This window comes from Rhinoderma darwinii, chromosome 2 (assembly GCF_050947455.1).
Source record: "Rhinoderma darwinii isolate aRhiDar2 chromosome 2, aRhiDar2.hap1, whole genome shotgun sequence".
NCBI classification, from domain to species: Eukaryota; Metazoa; Chordata; class Amphibia; order Anura; family Rhinodermatidae; genus Rhinoderma; species Rhinoderma darwinii.
The window spans coordinates 431,537,052-431,544,032 of record NC_134688.1 but is presented as its reverse complement, the minus strand read 5'-3'; positions in this window follow the sequence as shown (position 1 = coordinate 431,544,032).

Genomic DNA, 6,981 nt, shown 5'->3' with positions numbered 1-6,981 from the left:
TACTACCGGTATGTCCTGCAGTATGATGGAAGAGACAGTGTCTTCTTAAGGCCATTTGGGCTACCATGAATATAAAAGATGTTAAAGAATCTCTTTCTATTCAGGATCAGATGTTTCAGGGCTTGGGAGAAAAAAAAAACATGCGTTTCCTGTTCATAAAAATGTGAAAAAACATATCTTAAGAGTGGAAGGATCAGAGTGAATGCGCCAGTAGTGGGTATTTCTAAGAAATCCTCCCTGCCGTTTGAAGACATGGGGTTACTAACGGACCCCATTGATAAAAATGCTGAAGCCCTTAAAAGAACATGGGAAGCTTCCACAGCTATGTTCAGATCTGGGATCTCTGTTATCTGTACTGCAAGAACCCTATCCATCTGGATTGATCAGCTGGAAAGCCATCTTGCTGCTGCCACTCCCAGAGAAGACCTAGGCAAAGAGGAGATGATGATAAAGAAAGTCTCTATCTCGCAGATACATTGGTGGACTTAGATAATGCAGCAGATCTGGCTGATAGCTTTACCAACGCAGCTAGGAGGTCCACCTGGTTGAGGATCTGGTCTTGGGATTCTCAATCTAAGAACAAGCTGGTAGGCATTCCATGTGAAGGAGACCTGTTTGGATCAGGGTTAGGTGACCTCCTGGAAAAGGCTGCATAAAAGAAGTTTCCAGTTTTTTCAACATCGAAGATCCTTTTGTAAACCAGATCCTTTTGTAAATTCGTTATGGTGGCGGACAAGATTATAAAAGGAAGCATGAATCCTCCGTTTCAACCATAGAGTCAAGGGGAAAAGCTTTGTGTTCAACAGGGACAGTCAGTCCCATCAACCTCCACAGTGATGCCAAAATTACTGTAGGGGGCAGGGCTTAAACAATTTTTGGGTGACCTGGAAGAACATCTCCCCTTCCCCCAGGATTCTAGAATGCTAAGCAACATCACGGCTACCAACTAGAATTCCTTTTCTTCCCTCCACAGAGATTCTGGTCTATGAATCGGCTTTCTGGAATCCCAAGAATGTCAAGGGTTTGAGTCGCTGGTATTCCTGGTCAAAAACCAAATGGCTCAGCGGGAGCTATACTAATAAATCTAAAAGCCCTCAACCAACATTTTAACATGCAAAATATTTAAGATGGAGACCATAAAATCTACAGTAAATCCTTTCTTCTCAGGTTGCCATATGGTAACGCTGGACTTGACCGATGCCTATTACCATATCCCGATTTTCATCCATAATCTCAACAGTTTCTAAGGAAGGCTCTGCATTTCAACTACGAACTTCATGATTATCAATTCCAAGCTCTCCCTTTTCGGGGTTTGAGCAGCACCAATAATTTTCACAAAGGTGATGGCAGAGGTTACTTGATTTCTTCATCTGAATGGTTTCCAAATAATACCATACTTGCACAACTTCCTTATCTCAGCCCCATAAGCTTCCCAACTGCTTCTGGACCTAAACTTCGTCCGTCAAACATTCTCTTCTCCAGGTTGGTTAGTAAACCACAAAAAGTTGGACCTCTTCTTGAACCAGCAAAAGTGTTTTTTGGGGGTCCTCCTCAACTTGCAGGAAATTACCTCTTACCTTCCACAAGGGAAACAGATCTCCATTTCATTAAAGATTTATCTCCTCTGCAGAAAGAAATACCACTCCAGACGAGAGATTGACTATCCTAGGCAATTCCAGCAGTCCTCTGGGCGCAAGCTCATTCAAGGCCTCTACAGCGGTTTCTTCCGTCTGTATGCGAAAAGGACCAATCCTCCCTAGACAAAAAGGTGAAGGTTCCTTCGGTGGTAAGAAATGCTCTAAACTGGTGGCTAATTTTAAGTCCTCTCCAGAAAGTCCCTTGGAGAATGTCCTCAAGTAGTTATCACGACAGATGCCAGCAATCGAGTATAGGAAGCCCACACATCATATTCACTAGTCCTGGGCTTATGGGATCCTTTTTATGGAAAAAGCTTCCTCCAACCTAAGAGTTGTCAGCAGTGAAAGAGGCACTATGGGCTTAACAATTTTCTCTGCGGGGAAACGTAACCACCATGGCATACCTGAACAAAGAAGAAAAATATTATACCAAGCGGCAGCTCAGATGCTATCCTGGGCAGAAAAGATCATCTTCTCCCTGTCAGTGGTTCACATCAGAGGCAAAGAAAACATAACAGCAGATTTTCTCTGAAGAAAGGAGAGTGGAAGTTAAATCCTTACATTTTCAGTCAGATCGCCCAGAAATGGGGGATACCAGATCTAGACCTGTTTACCTCAAAAGAGAATCATCAAGTTCCAGCTTTTTATTCTCTCTCACAGGGACTATCCAGTAAAGGTAGATGCACTGTCCTAGAATTGTCAGAGAACTCTTCTTTATGCCTTACCTCCATTCTCTTTGATACCAAGGGTTCTAGCAATGATCCAAGAAGAGAATGACAGAGTAATTATGATTGCACCTCATTGGGCCAGAAGCTCTTGGTTCCCTATTCTCCTTCTTCTCCTCCAACTTGCAGCAGGTAATTACTGGTCTCTTCCCTCCCTACTGGATTCCAGGACCAGTTTCTCATCCCAATATCCTTCAGCTTGAGCTTGGATGTTGAACAAAGGATCCTAAAAAATATGGGGGTTTTCAGATGGTGTAATCTCAACTATTTTGAATAGCTGGAAAAGTCACTACTAAAATATATTTTGAGTCTGGAAGACCTTCATCTCCTTTGCTCAAGATAGAGGGATTGAGAAGATCCGTCCCAACATTGCATTAATCCTGGACTTTTTTTTTTACAAAAAGGTGCACATATTGGCTCTGAATGCTTTTTTGGACTGTAAACTGTCAGAAAATTCATTTATCAGGAGATTCATAAAAGGTTCTGAACGCCTACAACCAGAAAGTCATTCTACAGTACCCCCCTGAGACTTAAACCTACTGTCAGTGCTCTCAGATCCTCCCCTTGAACCCATCTCTGACATTTCTCTCAGGCTTCTATAATTTAAAACCATCTTTTTCTTGCAATTACAGTAGCCAGAAGAAGTGGAGAATTGCAAGCTTTTTCCTATAAGGCTATGTTCACACAGTTTTTTTTACGCGGAAACCGCGCCAAAAAACTAGTCAAAAACGGCCCGAAAATGCCTCCCATTGATTTCAATGGGAGGCGGAGGCGTCTTTTTCCAGCGAGCGGTAAAACCGCCTCGCGGGAGAAAGAAGCGACATGCCCTATCTTCGGGCGTTTACGCCTCTGACCTCCCATTGACTTAAATGGCAGGCAGAAAAAGCGTATTTTGCTGCGTTTTATGCCCGCGGCGCTCAATGGCCATGGGAGAAAAACGCAGCGAAAAGCGGTGTGCAGGGAGAGAAAAATCTGCCTCAAACTTCCAAACTGAATTTTGATGCAGAAATTCCGCCTGCAAAAAACTCTGTGAACATAGCCTAAAGCTTCTTACCTTACAGTAGTTTCATCTTTAAAACACCAGCCTTCCTTCCAAAGGTTTGTATCAAAATTCCACTGTCAGCAGGATATTTCATTACTTGAATGGTTAGGAAAAAAAGGAAGCTAAAGAAGAGGAATATCACCACATGGATGTCAGAAGATGTTCTTATCTACTTGGAGAGAGTTGCTGACTTCAGAAAAACTGACACCCTCTATCCAATTTCAGGGTGAAAAAAAAATGCAATGTTAAATACTTTTGATAAATACTACCAGATGTAGCTGAGGGCTGGGGGTGTTCCTGCTCGAACAGGTGAGATCGATATTAGTATCACATGTGCTCAATAGCGAGTGCCGCATCGGAGTGGTTTTGGAGGGAGGGAGCTCCCTCTCATCCCACTGACATCCGGCGATAAGATCGCCGAAAGTTTGTGTCTCCGATGGCCTAAAAGGCCCCCAGGTCTGCCTGTAGTGAATGCCTGCTAGGCTATGCCAGAGGATCGCATATTAAAGTCCCCTAGTGGGACTAGTAAAAATATATATAAATAATTGAAGTTAATAAAAAAAAATTGAAAAACCCACTTTTTCCCCAAAATGCTTTACTATTAAAAAAAACAAAAGAAAGCAAAAAAGTTACACATATTTGGTATCGCCGCGTCCGTAACGACTTAGACTATAAAGCTATTACATTATTTAACCCGCACGGTGAACGCCGTAAAAAAAAACAAATGGAAAAATTGCTGTTTTCTGTGAATCCTGACTTTAAAAAAAAGTGATCAAAAAGGTCGCATCTACTCCAAAATGGTGCTATTAAAAAAATACAACTTGTCCCGCAAAAAACAAGACCTTATGTAGCTATGTTGACGCAAAAATTAAAAAGTTATAGCTCTTCGCATGGGACGATGGAAAAACTATAAAAATTGCTTGGTCATTAGGGCCCAGAATGAAAGCAGGGGGAAGGGGTTAAAATCCGGGCTACATGGACATTTCGTAGCATAATTGCCGTTCACAGGAACATTGGTGAAAAATGCTTCAAATTTTAGGCCACTTAATTTTAGACATTTAAGAACAGATTTTTTTTTTGCCTCACTAGACACTTAAAATGTGTATAGAAAAGGGGATATGGTTTATCCATTGTATGGCAGATTTTAGTATAAGTAGGATGTGTGTAGCACAAGCCTAAGGCCAAATGCACGCGATGCGGATTTGGCGCGCGGATTTTTGTACGGCAATCCGCAGTGTAATGCAGTACCAGCAAAGTAAATGAGATTCCAATAAATCTCATGTACACGCTGCAGATTTTTTCTGCATGTAAATTGACTTTTGGTGCGTACTTTAAAATCTGCAGCATGTCAATCAATTTATCGTGCGTTTCCGCTTGCAAATTATATCTGAGTAGTTTTAAATAAAACGCACCAAAATCAGCAGTAGGTTTGGATTTTACCTGCAGAATTACCTGGTGTTTTGATGCAGATTTTCTACACCAAGTTCCACGTGTGCATGTAGCTCAAAGTCTCATGCACACTACCGTATTGGTTTTGCAGTCCACAAAACCACTGGCCCGTCGGACTGCAAAAAAAGTGTCATACGGACAACGTGATCCACAACAATTCACCAGCATTGGTGAATCCACAAATCCGAGCTTTTGGTTAAACAAAGAATTCACTGTATAACTTGATATAAATCTAATTGTGCTCCCACAATATGAAAAAATTATATGGTTCACTGAAGTGACAACTGAGTAAAAAATACCTTTTATTAGTAACTCATTTAAAAACAGGGGTAACACACCACTGTGAAATAGCCTCACCGTGAATTAAAAAATGTATTAAACAAAAAACACTGAGTCATTATGATAAATATATCTCAGTGTTTATAACAATATTTGTCTGGAACCAGCATATATCCTGGGCACAACAATAGTACAATCCCCAAGTAGAACACAAGTGTCCGAAGAAAAATCGGATCTCCTAGTGCTGGGTGTAACACAATGTTACTGTCCCCTATGCAAACATTCCATATACAATAAACGACCCTACGCGTTTCAGATACTCATCCTCAGGGGTCCGTATCTTGGTAACTCTGGCCTCATCACCAGCGATAATAGTATTCAACAGCAGATATTCTGCTGTGCGTCACGGGAAGATGCACGTATCGATGTCAACGGCATACTCCATTACAGCCACTGGGTTACTATAAACACCTAAACTCCACCCCTCGTATTAGGCGGCGAACATGAACTGACCAACCACAACACCCTCTCGATTCGTGACACCTGCCCATGTGACCCCCCGCCGTCAGCTGACAGCCAGGGGTCATCATCGGCCGCATCATGCCGAACGCGCAGGCGCAGTAGAAGCCAAGGACGTGTCGCCCGGACTGCCATGCACGAGGAAGGTAAGCGCAAAACGATAATATATTTTATTGAGTATGTCTTGCGGGACAGTTACCCACCGCAAGCGGACTACCTCATAAAGCAACTCTAAAGTAAATGAACACATATAGGGTTGACAAGATTACGGAGTCCCTCACATTAAGAAAAACTGACAATTGATCTCTTTATATGTCGACTGGCCAATATGGCCATCTCAAAAAATGGTACATTATGCAAATAGACAACCCAAGGTAAAGGTTGGACACCTAAAGAGGGAAGGTTTTGCATATTAAATAAAACATGTATAATTAGTCTGCTCGTTTAAACCCGCTGGTTGTATACATGCCAGTCTATGGATCCATTGGGCTTCTTTACGTAAAATAAGGTTATCCCAGTCACCTCCTCTTTTAGGGGGTCTAATGAGTTCAATTGCTTGAAACTTTAAACATGCTGCCTGGCCTTGATGTTTAGCATGCACATGCTTGGATAATGGGGTGTCCCTAACATGGATAATATCTCCAACATGCTCCCTAATCCGGCGTCGAAATTGTCGTGATGTTTTGCCCACATAATTCAGGGGGCATGGGCATGTGATTAGGTAAACCACTCCCGCTGTCTTGCAATTGACAAAATCCCGAATGTTGTATTTTTTCTGTGTTGCAACACTGGTGAAACTATTCCCTTTGAAAATGAAATCACAAGCTTTACAGCTACCACATCTAAAAGTGCCTGGTATTTGTCTATCCAGCCACGTACCCCTGGGTGTAATGGGGTCAAAACAACTGTGCATGACTCTGTCCCTGATGTTTTTCCCTCTCCGATACGTGACAGAAGGCCACTGTGTGATCTGATCTACCAAATCTGTATCAGAACTGAGAATACGCCAATACCTTTTCAGGATCTGCATAATATCATTTTGTTTGGAATCATAGGTGCCTATGAGTCTCGTAACTTGTTCTTCTTTTCGTTTTTTAGGGACCAGGAGACATTGTCTGTCTGCATCCCTTGCTCCCTCATAGGCCTTCCTAATGACACTCTTGGGGAAACCTCTATCCTTCAATCTTGTTTTGAGTTCCTGGGCCTGGCACTCAAAATCACCCATAGAGCTACAATTCCTGCGTACTCTCATAAATTGGCCTTTTGGAATGCCACGTTTGAGGGGATAAGGATGACAACTATTCCATTGCAAGAAACTATTGGTTTCTGT